We start from the raw sequence: 14,827 nt of genomic DNA, 5'->3' as shown, positions 1-14,827 counted from the left end.
GCTAGGGCAAAATGGACATCTACTTAAGTTTAAAGCAGAGACATGTTCACTAATAAGAAGGAAAATGAGAGATTATAAAGCATAGAAGTTAAGAGCGTTGACTGTGAATTCCTGTTGCCTGTTTTCCCAACCCAGCTCCCTCAGTTAGAAGCTCTGTGACATTGAGCAACTAACGAATCATGCTTTGCCCCCATTACTTCACTCCAAGGGGATAATAACAATCTTCTAAGATGCCAAAGATCAAAGGAATTCACATATGTAGAACACACAGAACAGTGCCTAGTATCTAGTAAGTGCTGAATAAATGTTCATTTAAAAAAAAAAAAGGGGGGTAGATGAAACAGAAGAAAAAAATGTTGATCTCTTCTGTCAGTGGTCTCATCAAAGGGAATCCATTCCCTTTAACACTGGGGCTTAGATAAATGCCTTGTTTAAATACTCTGCATAATACCCACAATAAGGTCAGAAGCTTTATGTGGTTATTGTTACTTAATTATTTTATGTACTTTTGTCAGATTTTTTTCAACCAGATTGCTGAGAATCACTGAGGACAAAGACCCTTCATATGTTTCCTCACATCCCCTACTCTGCCTTCCTGGAGAAGCTGCTAAACACATATTTATCTGTGATAATACAAAATGAAAAATAAAACTGTGAATTACAGAATGCAAATTTTAGAATTCATTTATTTTTAAAAAGATAGCCACAAATTTAGAAATACATTTAGGTAACTTAAATATTCCTAAATTTATTTTAAATCTATTGCTAAAAATGCATTGACACATCAAATAACTTCTATAGCATCAAGTATAACAACTCAACCCAATTGTTTCATGGCGCTAGAGTCAAATCACCTTTTTTAAAACACTGTAAAAAACCTACTCCTCAATAACATAAAAATGTGTTTATGACATTGAACATAAAGACCAATGAAGGTTATACTATACAGCCTTTCTAAAACTCCTTTAGGTTGTTTTACTGATGCTCCAATAGACATAAAAAATAAAGTTATTACCTGAAATAAAACCTCAGCTTCAATTTATTGCCACATTTCCAGGCATCCCATATCAAACATAACTATAAATAGTAGGATCCTCAAACTGCAAGTCCAGTCTAATTTATAATTTATTTCCCCACTATTCCTGTCTTTCTGTCCTGGAATGCTTCAGCTTGAAAGAAATACCACCATGTTTTACAGGGTTTAGAAACAGTCACCGCAGATCCACTCCAAATGGGACATTGTTTCCTTGCCTGGACTGTGATGTGAAGATAGGGCAGGCATATAACTAACTCCAGAATACAATGGCTATTTTGCCCACATTTTCCTCCCTTCTCTCACATTGGAAACAGTACAGTTATGAGTTTCTATAGAACCTGTCACCAGGGAACTGTCCAACATACTTTGGCAAAGGAATTATTTCACCCTGTAAGAAAAGAGGATAGGAAGATACTAAAAAGAATAATCTCTTGCTTGGATGCTGGCCATCTAATTAAATTCAGAAGGGTATTGATTCTGTCCACTTAAATTAACTTTAATTTTATATATAACCAAATTATAGATTCAAATGAACCAATATAGATCCCTGAAACTCCTCCAAAAATGTATCACATGTCTCTAAATGAAATTTCTAAAGTGAATATGATTGAAGACTGACTTGGATTTCTGATTATATTTAAATTTAACATAAAATTCATAGCACAAAAGGATAAATTGAGGCAGTATATTACATATATTGGAGGCCACACAACATAGCAAGAAAGAAAGCAGAAACTTTCTAAAGCTTATTAAAGGTATATTATTATTCCAGAGATTTATAAAATATGTAAGGGCAGCATTTTAAATTAAATTGATAACGTGTAATAATTTGTCACCTAACTCATCGCACATTATAAGAGCATTTACATATATTAGAATCCAAATATTCCAAAGTTCACACATGATGACAAGGATATCAAATCTTGAATCCTAAGTTTGGCTAGCCAATATCTAGTTAGAGTATTCCACATCTTTACTAAATGCTGAGCAAGAGGAAATGAACTACATATTTGGATCTGTGCCTTAATAATTTTCAATGTCAGGTCATAAATCTCCTGACAGAAAAATATTAAATTCTAAAATCACTTCTCAAAGAATTTGCAGCATTGTTTTCTTCAGATTATTTGCTACAGAGCACCAATTTTATTATCTCTGAGTTAGTGTGGACATAATGGAGTCAGAAAAAACACAGGATAGACCAAATCACTTATCCATATATTACTACCACCTTTCCACTTGATTGCCTTCCAGATCTATTTCTCATATAATTATCACTCACTGGTATTAAATATTTGTCCCTAAAATTGGCTAAAACATTAAGATGCAGGGATGACAGAAAATGCAGATGATGAAGAAATGTTTTCTTTGTAAAACTGAACTAGCAGTTCCCAGAACCGTCCTCAAAAAACAGGAAAGGGAAACAGGCAATGCATTTAAGAAAATATATACCTTCCATATAATTTCCCAAATCTCCATGAATTACGGGAAAATAAATCTGAAAAAGTTTTAATAACTGTGGAGAATAAAGCAGATAGAATTTTCAGAGCACAAACACTTTGTCCTTCTAGAAATAAACATTCACCATCCCTCATCAACTCACTAAACTGTCAGTAAATTGTGTGACTTGAACTCTTTTAAGGAGACAACTTTAATCTTCTCAGAGAAGACTGTCTAGGGCAAACAAAGATTTCTTACCACGATTACCATTCAGAAGCTAAAAATAGACATCCAAGAAAATTGAGATCAAGCAACTTCCTGACGCAAACCCGACCTAATTCAACAGTCTGATCTTTATCAGTCTTTGCTAAAGATCCAGAGGGCTATGAAGCTTCTACTAAGAATAAGAGATGCAACAGAGGACACAGAGACCTATGGGCAATTTATATGGAAAAGAATCAGGCTTGCAAAAGATTAGAAATTACCTAACATCTGTTCATGGAAGACTCGGTAAGAAAGTTTTAGAAAATCCACACAACGAAATACTATGTAGCTGTGAAAAAGAAAGAAGCAAGGAGTCTTCTGCATTGGGAACTCAGAGAAGTACAGTAAGGGGAATAAAAACCAAGGCACGGAATGTGTTATAATGTGCTAATACTGAATACATACATGCACACCTGTGCACTCGTGCATACACACAGCAGGGCATTCTGGAGGACTACATAAGAAACCAGGAACAGCAACAGATTCTAGAGAGAGGTGAGGAACCATCAAGGAAAAGGGGCAGAGACACAAACTTTTCCCACTGTGGCTTTTCTATCTTTGAATTTTATATCTATATATATCTCACACATAAATGAGGAGAGGATAATCTGTATTAAAAAATATTTAGCCAAGTGAGTAGTCCTTCACATCTGTGGGGCATCTGCATGCCCTACAAGAAGTCAGAACAAAAAGCCCTACGGTATTCCAATGGTTTCCATTTCATCTTTTCCTCACTCATCAGGAAGCTCCACATAACAAAGACTGTTTTAACTTTGGATAAACATCTTTTCCACCTACTGTTCCTTGGATTGTTTCACATAAATTTCCCGTGGTAGCTCAAAGAAGGTAACTGAGTGGCAAAAGCCATTTCCCTTCTGTATTAATCTTCATCAATCTCTTTACAAAAGCTTCCCAGAACAAGCACACATTCTGAGTAGAAAAGGTGGCTGGACTGAAAAGGCAGCTCCACAGCCAGTCCCTAACCCTTTGTTTCTAAACCCTTCTGTAAAGAAATTCTTGGGACATTCCTCCTTGACAGTACTATGATCTGAAGGACAGAGCACAGTGTTACAAGTGAGGACTTTGAGGAGAGACGGCCCACGTTTGAACCCGGAGTTTCCCACTTACTAAATACATGGACAACTTACATAACCTCTATGTGCCTATTTCCTTCTCTATAAATTATAGGTAATAATATCGCTAAACTGATCATATAACTTTGCATTCTTCAGGTTGCAATCCATTAGTGTGAGAATAAAATCAATTTGCTGAGCTGAGTCACAACTGGCATATCTTTCATTAATTGAGACAATACTGGAGTAGAATAAGAAAGAAAATAGAGGAGTTTTAGACATAGTAAGAGTTGATCGTAAATATTTTTCCATTCATATGTAGCATATAGACTGGAGGTGTATGTGTCCTGTGTCTCAATTTTTCATTGGAAGTCAGGTTCAAAAGCTTTAAAGTCTATTACAGTTAACTATAAGGGGAAAATGTGTTAATCAATAGCAAGCATTTAGTACATTACCTAGTACTTAGTAACACTCCAAGGATGACCTCCTGTACTCTTTATTACAATAAGAATAACCTACCTTTGTCATCATCGTCATCTGCAGAGCTCAGAGGTAAACAAGTAAAAATCGATATATAACTAATGGCAGCAAAAATATTGTATAAAATACAAACCTTATTAAAATCTGATTAATGATGTTAAATATATATAGAAATAACTGTGAATGATCACTTGGAAAATTCTAGAAATAGAAAATAGAATGAAATAATATAGTAAGTTTATGTAACATAGTTAAGGTAAGAAAAACACTGAATTTGGGAACTTCAACAATTTAGTGAAAATGAACTCTGTGGGGGGGGGGGGAATCTTACAAGTTCATAATGACCTACTGAAAATATCAACTTCTCCTTCCTCCGATTCTATGTTTGCAAAGGAACAATCCATTATTACTTCTACATCTCCCCTAGAGCAACGTGCAGAAGGTAGGGAACTGAATCTAATCACTGGACAGAGATCCTTCCAACTCTAAACATTAACTCATATGCAGTGAGAATGGGAGGGGCTAACATGAGTATCATATAGGTTTGATTTTTATGCTTCTCATTATAATTTGAAAAATAAAAGTGGCATTCTGATTTACACATACGTTCCTTGGGAGTCTGGTGAGCATGAAGCTATTGAACTGAGACATACACCAATTCTTTCTTTAGTGACCAAACCCAATTTCAAATCCACATGGGTAGAAAGATAATGGACACAATAAGAGATGCTCTCACCCTGAGAAGACTCTGGGCCACCAAACATTCTCCTCCAAATGTTTTCAAAACTGTGTTTAGTGGCAGAACCCAATATAAAAACTTGTAGGTGAAACAGGAAACCAAGCTTCCCCTAGTTGACAAAGGCATGAAGGGATGCCTGGGAAACTTTTCCTGATCATTCCCCACTAATTCCTTCTCCTCCCACATGGCAGAATTAAAGGAACTCTGTGAAGCAGTTTGAAGCCTCTATTCTATCTTGATAGCTATCAAACTACAGCATGCATCAGAATGATCAGGAAGGCTTGATGATCAACCATTCCAGATAAACCCAGATGGCTGAAGTCCACCAGTGTCTAGTTCAGAAGGTCAGGGTTGTGTAGCCTGAGGATGAGCATTTCTTACAAGTTTTCCAGGTAATGTTGATGATCTTGGTCCAGTGACTGCACTTTGAGAATTGCTGCCCTACCATCTCTTCAACTCATTTGTTAATATAACTAAAACCAGGATCACCTATATTTTACTCCTTTCCAGCTAATTTGGAAATTTTAAATACTTTTATTACAATACCACCCCCAAAAATTAAAGACATAAAAGTATTTGGATTTGAGGATTTTTTTTCCCCAACAAAACAGTTTTTAAATCCTAGTGATTCAGCATAATTAATCAAGAATGTACTCACTAGGGCATTTGAAGGTTCTGATAAAGTACTATAAAAACAAATTTTCCTAAAAGTTCTTTAGGTTCTGTTTGCTTACAGAACAATAAGTGTTCCCTGTTTGGAAATAATCTCCAAATGTTCCTTCTCGTTTAAATTACATGAATTCTTAACATACGTGGCACACATATTGTAATCTATGACTGAATGGAGGCCTTTCTGTTCTCAGGGAGAATGGAAGGATGTTATTTTCAGGAACAGTGAGGCTACCTTTCCCATTTTTTTTCTGACTGGCAAAATACTGCAATAAAGTATTGCTCAACTCAGACTGAAACAATTTTCCCATCTGTCAAAATATTTTAAATAGTATCAAGCTGGTATTACTTTGTCAAAACATTTCATCAGAAACAGTATCTAAATTTAAACAAGCAGTTCCTCGAACTATGTAAGTAAGGTGAATAAACTGTCACTGACACAATATATTTTTTAGAAAACCTGCAGTCTTTTTAGAAAAACCTTGAAGGAAATGGGTGTTTAAACCAAGGATAAATGTACCACTGGGTAGAGAAAAATGAATATTGCATAAAGGGTGAACATTTCATTGTCCTAGAAATGACATACTTCAATTCTGCCCAAGCAGCATAAAACAACCCCAGCTTTACAAATAATTCTGTTTCAGTCTCAGTAAACCTACAATCTGGCAATAAAATATTAATGATACAGATTGATATAAAAACCTCAACAAGCATAAGGACCTTGGGATCTGGAGTTAATGCTAATTGTCTCCTCCTCATCCATGTGACGTGGTACAAGATTCCTGATATTTCTGGGCCTTAGTTCCTACATCTGCACACACAGGTAAAACCTGCCTTTTAAAATGGACTTAAGATATGGCACAAAGAAGGCATTCAATGGACTATTTTTTGCCTTCATATTCATCCATAAAAACTCAGATTAATCTCCACAATTTGAGTTTAAATTGGGAGAAAATATGAAGAGAGAAAATAATGGCTAGAGACTTTTTATATCAATAATACATATAACTTACATCCTGGATTTATATATTCTCTACTTCTTTTTATTGGAAATCTAACACACAAAAAGCACTAACACAACATTTTCTCCAGGTCAGACATCTCTAACATTTTTCCTCACAAAGTAGAATATCTCCAATTATTTACAGATGCTACCAAAACTTTTACAACACTAAGGAATTTAAAACTCACTCTTATGTCTTAAATGTGGGTCACATATTATATTAGGAGGAAGTATGGTATACTTGTAGCAAACATTACTGTTTGCTGTAAACCCTCCAAAGGTTAAATAACTATAGACCAGTGTCAAACTTTATTCTCATAAGAAAAATTTTCCTTTCTTGTACCTGGTCAAACAAATCTACCTATCAATGGAACAGGCTAAAAAAAGTGAAATTTTCCCCTTTGATGTTTAAAATATTCTATGTAGGCTTGGCTTTACAAATTTCACATTCTAAGTAATCTAGATTGCTAGTACCAAATTGATTATAGAAATTAAGAAGTTTTAATAATCAAAATTGGTTCACAATACTGTTAAAATGTTTTAACTAGTTCAGAATATAAATGTAAACTAAAGCAAAGTGGCTGATAATTTTATTTAAATTGAGGAAATTGTTTTTGCATAGTTTTTTATCATTCTTCAGAATCATGTGATAACTTTTAACAGAGACTGACTGATTTGTAACATTTTCATATATATGTATATTTGCCAGCTCCTGAAATATTTCTCTACTTGTACTTTTTGCATGACTTCAAGTATTTCAATTATCTAGGAAGTACATCTGGCCAAGTAGAGAATCACAGATGTATATCTTTCTTTTCATACAATGATCTTTGGGGTTAGTAAGTGACACACATTTCTTTTATACGTGGGATTATTGTTTTGAAAATATCACTATGATTTTGATTGTTAGGATTTATAATGTCAGAAACTGTTTTTGGAATCCAAGGACAGCTAAGCACTTATTTTGAGAAAATGATGTGGGTATAACAAGAAGAGCTTTGACTTTTTAAAAAAATGGCCCTAAACAATTACCGTTACTTTCACAAAAGTCACAATGTTCTAGGTGATTGTTGCATCAAGAGCCTTTTCTATTATGAATAAGGTAGAAATCTCATTTATGGGCCTTCCTTTTGTAGTCTCAGATTGATCAGCCTAATGTCTAGGCAGATTGAGCTGTCAATTACTTGTCCATGGACACAAAACTCATAAATGGATGAAGTCAGAAGTATGACTTCATTTTATCTACCTCCAACAAAAAAGGGGGGGGGGGCATAGAACTGCCTCTCTCAAATAGTTACAATCTAGCTGGGGAGCCAAGACATAAGCACAACAAGTTTAATAATAAAAGTGAGAAATAACAATTCAACTAATTAATGCAACACATGTCACACTGAACTGTGCAATGAGGACAAGGAGTGAGGTGAGGTCACTGCTGGATCCAATGACCATAAAGAGACAGCTGCTAAGAGAAGTCCCTGAAGTAGATATGTAGAGCAGGAAAATTTTAAGTAGAGACAGGTTTCACGCATCTAGAATAACAGAAGCCAAGAAGAGCAATGTGAGTAAACAATCATTGGAGGAAGATTTATATTTTTAAGAAATTAATGAAACTAAATAGTTGAAAATATTGTTACTGTCTTGAATCAAAGTCTGGTTAAGACTGGCAGGAGTTAATTCTGCCAGCATTGGTATCCATCCAAGAATTTTGAGCAAGAAAGTGCCTGACTGAAAGGTGTTTGAAAAAATAATAATAATTCAGAAGTAGTATGAATAACTAGTAGGTGAGGGGACCCCAGAGTTGTGTACAAAAAGCTTCAGAATCTACTGGGTCAATTTCAAAGACTCCTAAATTATTTAATGTTAGTTAAACATTTCTTACTGTTATCTTTCATTTCCTTACAAATGTTACAACTTCAGAACCACATAAATGCTGTTTTGGAGCATGTTTAAAACTGCTTCATTAAGATTTGCTTCTGAAAACATGCTGTAGTAGATACTATTGATGGATCCTCCATATCTACTTGCCTTTACCACTGCAGAACACCCTGGCCAGACTTTGACTTCCAACTGCCAGCACCTGTATGTCTTTTCCAGGGGCCAGGAGTGCTAAGGACATAAACCCCCCAATGCCCAACCCTGAGTCCTAGAAGCACAGAGGCCCTCAACCAATGGCTAGAGTCAAGAGTTGGCATATAAATACCTCAGCTCCCTCTCCTGGATAGAGTATTTCAGATGTGCATGCTGTACATTCTTTCCCTCCATTTCCAGTAGAAGTAAGCTTTAGTTATCCAGCATAGTAATTTACTTAATATCTTACCTCACCCTCACTCCCACCCCCACTGTCTTCCACTCTCTTTTCCATCCCAGAGTTTCCTGGACTGTTTCCAAATTTCTTAAATTTGAATACCTGCCTTGGGGCCTGCTTGGGGTGAGGGTGAATCCAAGCTAAAATACACCATGGTGTTTCAGCTACTCACCTTGGTTCACATTACCTCTCTTGTTCTAACAGCTAGCTTCTCAAGACCCAGAAAAATACCTCCTTTTCACCCCTACTGAAAGTTTTCCTGATCAGCCCTGCTTATTATGCCAGCTTTCTTTTCTGATACCTTAAACAATTATAGCCTTTACTTTTTATTTGTTCTATATCACATGGTGTGTTATGTATATATCTTATCTTCTCACCTACTAGGCACTCACCTTAGAGACCAGAAACTGCTTTTTGTATCTTCCACAAGCATAGAACAGAGTTTTGTGTCATTCAAATCTACTGATTACTAACTCTGTTGTCTTATAGACCATAAAACCTGCTGATAAAAGGGAAGTCACACTTTATTTACCTTAGGATTTAGATATGGTTCTTTGGACACATATGGTTTGGCAGAATTAGAGAAGGTAAAGGGACCAGCAAATTTGAATCTAGCTTTCTGGCTTCTTTTTTTTTTTTTTTTTTTTTGTCTTTCATGTAGCTTTCTGGCTTCTAAGTGGAAGTCCAATGATCCAAAACATGTTTCCAGTTTCCTAATTTTTCAAGGTTGGTACAGAATGTAGAGGAAACCAAGAAAATTCATTTCTTTTACTCAAACCTAGTGTCAATCATCCATTTTTTGTTCCATCCATCCATTTTCTTATTCAACAGTCGTTTATTGAGCACCTGTAACTATCAGGCACTAGCATAGCAGACCTGTACATATTAGAGGAAAAATATGTTTTTTGCTGTGTGGTACTTACAGTTGAGGGTACAAATGAAAGAAGATAAAAAATAAAATAAAATGAGAATTATAAAAAGTGAGGCCATGAAAGAAAAACAGAGTTGAGTAGAAGAGAATAACCAAGAGAGAAAAGGGGCTACTCAAATGGGGCTGGTCAGCCTTGATGTCCCCCCAGCATAATCCATTATACCTTACCTATATGAGGTACTCAATTGGTGTTTGCCAAATGAATTAATGACATCATTAGTATTTATTAAATACTTAATATTTTCCTGGCACTGTGCTAATTGCAGCTGGTACTGCTTAAGATTATGACACTCTGGAGTCAAATGTGCCTGAACGTGTCATTACTAGCCCTACACCTGTGGGAAAGTAATTTATAATCATCATTCCTCAGAGTTCCCATTCATAAAATCCAGATTATAATCCCTAGTACATAAATTGGTCATGAACATTTAAATGACAGAACACACTTAGCATAGTGCCTGATATATCATAAATTCTGAACTTTTTTTTTAAAATCTTACTTATTTAAGCATTCTCTACATCTCACATGGGTGTAGTGAACTTACAACCCCAAGATCAAGAGTCACATGCTCTCCTGACTGAGCCCACCAGGAGCCCCTAAATGCTGAATTTCTAAACTCTCACATAATCCCACAATAATACCATGTAATACATCAGGGCACTGAATCTTAGGAGACTCAGATCACATTACTCATGATGGGCTGAGCTCAGATCAACCAAAATCTATGGGACTCCATATCAGTCATGGTTTAAGTTAACCTGCTGTAATAAAGAAACCAAAAAAATACAGTGCTTTAAACAATAGAGATGTTTATTTCTCTCTTGTGCAGCATTCCAGATTGGCAGTTCCTGCAGTGACCAATACTCTTTTCTCCTTTTGCCCTGACATTTCCTAGAAATGTATGGTTGAAGTGGGATAAAAACCATCTGAAGTTCCAGCCAGCAGTAGAGGGAAGGGACACAGACAGTAACAAATGTCTTAAAGCACAGATCCAGTGACACACATCACTCACATTCAGAATCCCAAGAACTTAGTAACATGGTCACACGTACCTCAAATGGGGCCTGAGAATTATAGGGCCTACCTGCTCAGCCATGTGCTCATGTGCAATTTTGTTTCCATGGAACAAGGGGGATGGATTCTAGCAGACAGCTAACAGTCCTTGCCATGGACTCCAACCCTATGCTTTTCACCAAAAAGAATTTAAGGTCTCATTCCATAACTACCCTGTTGCCATCTCTAAAAACTTAACAGCCTATTATGCTAGCTACTTGATTATGCTACAGTGAGGATCAACTTGCTACACTCAATAATTACATGAGCTTCTGTTCTGCCCTTTCTATGAAAAACCATCAATCTCTTAATGGCTAATTTATGATATTGCATCCAGTAAAATTATAAGCTTTTAGGAAAAGGTACTAAAGACCAATTGACAAAAATCACACTAATTATATATGTGGGAAATTAGGATTCCCCCCAAAATTACTTGACTTTTAAATGGTCTTAACTAAGTAAATCAACGAGATATAGAACTCCAAAAATAAAGAGAATGGAACTAACACTTGTTGAACACCTACCAGTATTCTAGGTGCCTTAATTAATTCAAACAAGTAATTCCTGAGTACTCATTATGCCACAAACACTGTGCATTACTGGAGACCAGACACTGTTATGTCTTCTAGAAGGTTGGGTTCAACTTGTACATAAATTATTTAATTTTACATTCACTACCACCCTACAAAGTAGACATCACAAATGAGAAACCAGACTCAGAAATGTAGTCAATTTGCAAATGTTGCTCACTAGTTAATGGTATGTTAAAATCCAATCCTCTTGGCTCCAAGACCAATGTCCTTTCCATAATATCCTAATTCCTAACTCCAACCATATCACATGTCTTAGCAATGATTTAACCAAAAAAGAACATATCACACACCTAATATCATTATCTGAAGATTTTCTCATTTTCTGACTGAAATGATGCATAAAAACTACATATGCCAAGTGAGTCCCCACTGGAGCCATGATTAGAGAACTGTGCACATGGGCATACGTCACAAGTGGCAATTATGTGCATAAAATCAGCAGCACTGACCCAAGAGTGTAAACAAACAAGCAGACTGGGGAGTATTATTAATCACATGCACACTGTCTACTTAATTGCAACTTGGACTCCTAAAAGTTAGAAGAGAAATTTCCACTTAAGGAAATTTCCAATTGATGGTAAGACCTCTGTTTTCAATATCTGAGTATTTTAGATAAACATATGACAATACATATGATTTCAAAAGCAGCAGTCACTAAATATTTTTTTTCACTAAATATTTAAATAAATTGTCACATATATAAGCAAAAAACACTATGATTTATACAAAATCCACTTTCTTTTATATTAAATTTTGTAGTAGATGAGAAGGAATAGGGAAACAGAAGTGTGTTAAGACCTTACCATCTGAGAACATCTAAATAACAAGATAGACCTTTTCCTTTTGCATCATTCAATCACCCTCATTATTAAACATAAGTGTCTACTTGGGAAATAGGAGTAGGGGCTGGCACTCCTCACGGGAGGGCAGGTTTATTTTGACCTCTTTGTTGCATTAAGTTACAAGTTAAGATATAGGGTGATACATTCTATATCCATGTTTGTTGTTGTATATTTTATATGTAAATTCATATGTAAATTTACACATTCAAATACAGCAGAAGTCAAAGTTTTGGTCTCTTTCTACATTTAAATGCTTAGATAGTAATATGAAAAGAAAGTATTAAGTTGTTTACTATTCCCAGTGGGATACTAAACGAAAACTAAATAAGTCTCCAGTACAAAATAGAGGATTAAATCAATTTATACAAGAAAAACTATGTGTCTAGATTGCTTTTTGCTGTAACCACATTTAGTGTAAATTTAAAATAAAGACAACTTTGTGTTATGAAATTTAATTTCAACTTACCATACTTAAATTAACTTGTTCCATCTGAGAATATAGATATTATATCTTCAAATCACTTCCACAATAGCCCACACTATTATCTTAAAATGTAATTGATACCTATATTGAGAAGCTGGAAAGTTCCAATTGAAGGACTTAACTTGAAGGAATATTCTTTTAAGCAATTTTACACAAAATGAGTATTACTTGGTCATCCAAATGTATATGCAATAAACATTTTCTTTTTAAAAATTGCAGTACAGGAAAAAGCGGTTTTACCTAAAGAACAAAAATGTTTGCATTTCTTCAGTTTTAAAGCAACAAATTAATTTCTAACTCTACTTTTTCAGCATGGTTCTTGAAGAATTGTGTCTTTATTAACTAGAATCCATGACTTCAGAATTTTCAAGCAATTTCATAAACATTAATAAAATTCTTGCCCCTAAAAGTATTTCTCATCAATTACATATCTGAAATCATATTTGTCTTCCAAAATATATAAGAATTTTTTTTTCTAGCAAGCACAGATAAGACTGTGCCTAGCTTTAATACAACCTACCTGTTTACTTGGAATAGTTTGTTTTGAATACAGCTTAAGAACTTTAACATTTATATTTATTAGGATATTTAAGATATTTGCAAACTGAAAAACAATTTTTTCTTGTGGCATGCCTCTTATTTTGATTTTAAAAAACACATATAATGAATATATTGCTTTATCATCTTTTTTCCAGCCTAGCATACAGAAAATATTGTGTATGTTATTACATATTCTTTTGCAGTGGCTTACACAACCTTCTTTTAAAACATCCTTTGGTTCTCTTGTGTTTTTTCATTAAAGTATTGGTAAGTCAAAGGAAACCTGATTATTTATAGAAGTATGCCACCCGTTAAATTCGGATCTTACCTTGACATTCCATCTGGAGAGACACAGCTCTGAAGAGGAAGAAGACTTGACTTTAAGGGTGGTGATATCTGAGTTCCTGGGAAGTTACTTAATATCTCCTGGGACCTAAAGTATTTCATTGGCAAAAGTCTAGATAATAAAGAATATCTTACTTGTCAAGAGAGTCTCTTGAGAAGCCTTCAAAATTTAACGTCTATGACTAAAATATGCAGCTCACTGGCATCAAGCAGGAGAGAAGTGTTTCCTAAGGTGAAGGTGAATGGGGAGGGCTTCCTCTGCAGTTTCACTCTCCATCGTAGAGCCCCGGATGACTGATCCTGGAGACTTTCCTTTACAACAGGCCAAGCATATTTTTCAACCAAGTAGGAGTTTATTCCTGCCTTCTTGAGCTGGCACCAGCCCATTTTTCAAATTGTGTCAAGCCATGCATTTTATTCAGTGACAACCTTTCTTTCTCTAAACCTCTCAAGATGAACAAACACTTTTTTTTCCTGACTGTAAAAAATCAAATTATGTCACCTAATTTCAAGGAAAAGATATGCAATGGCAGCTAGACCAAAAACACCATTTGTATGCAAAGAGAGTTAAAATACTGGAAAAGTACCCTTGCCAGTAGAGTGTGGTATCATTAAACACAGAACTAAATTTGAAGCAGAAGTAGTAGAAAAAAATATATCTTGAAATGTGATAGGGTCCATTACGCTTCTTGATGAGATTACTTGCCTCTCCAATACATTACCCAAAGGCGCTTACAAAACTGAGGGAATATATTACATTGGAATTATCAGGACTTTCTAAGTAGGTCAAATTTTGAAGCAAAAAAATGCTTCAAATTTTATGCAGTGTTACAAAAAAAAAATCTTAGGAACTGTACAACGAAGGTGCTAATCACTTTTTAAAGTAAATTTTTTTAAAGCCTCTTACTTTTGCATAAACATTAAATGTATCACTTTAAAATGCAGAGTCACACACCTGAGGCTGTTCTTTCACTGTCATCTTAATTCAGTTTTTAATAATAAACTGAATTTTAATTATATAAATATCTTTAT

The 14,827-nt window shown here is 35.0% G+C and overlaps 1 protein-coding gene and 1 long non-coding RNA gene across 16 annotated transcripts in view; one reads left to right on the top strand and one right to left on the bottom strand.

Moving 5' to 3' along the window:
• The window catches only part of HDAC9 (histone deacetylase 9), a 1,020,499-nt gene that overhangs the window by 698,119 nt on the left and 307,553 nt on the right, over positions 1–14,827 (bottom strand). The gene's annotated exons all lie outside the window — the stretch shown is intronic.
• LOC118350526 (uncharacterized) overlaps positions 12,027–14,827 on the top strand; it is a 45,273-nt gene continuing 42,472 nt past the window's right edge. The window contains exon 1 of the long non-coding RNA XR_004804489.2: positions 12,027–12,161. This is a non-coding gene — a long non-coding RNA (uncharacterized LOC118350526). The remainder of the gene's footprint in view (positions 12,162–14,827) is intronic.

This window comes from Canis lupus, chromosome 14, assembly GCF_003254725.2.
Source record: "Canis lupus dingo isolate Sandy chromosome 14, ASM325472v2, whole genome shotgun sequence".
In the NCBI taxonomy this organism is placed as follows: Eukaryota; Metazoa; Chordata; class Mammalia; order Carnivora; family Canidae; genus Canis; species Canis lupus.
Note: the sequence above shows the minus strand (reverse complement) of the source record. Positions and strands in the feature narration are given on the sequence as shown.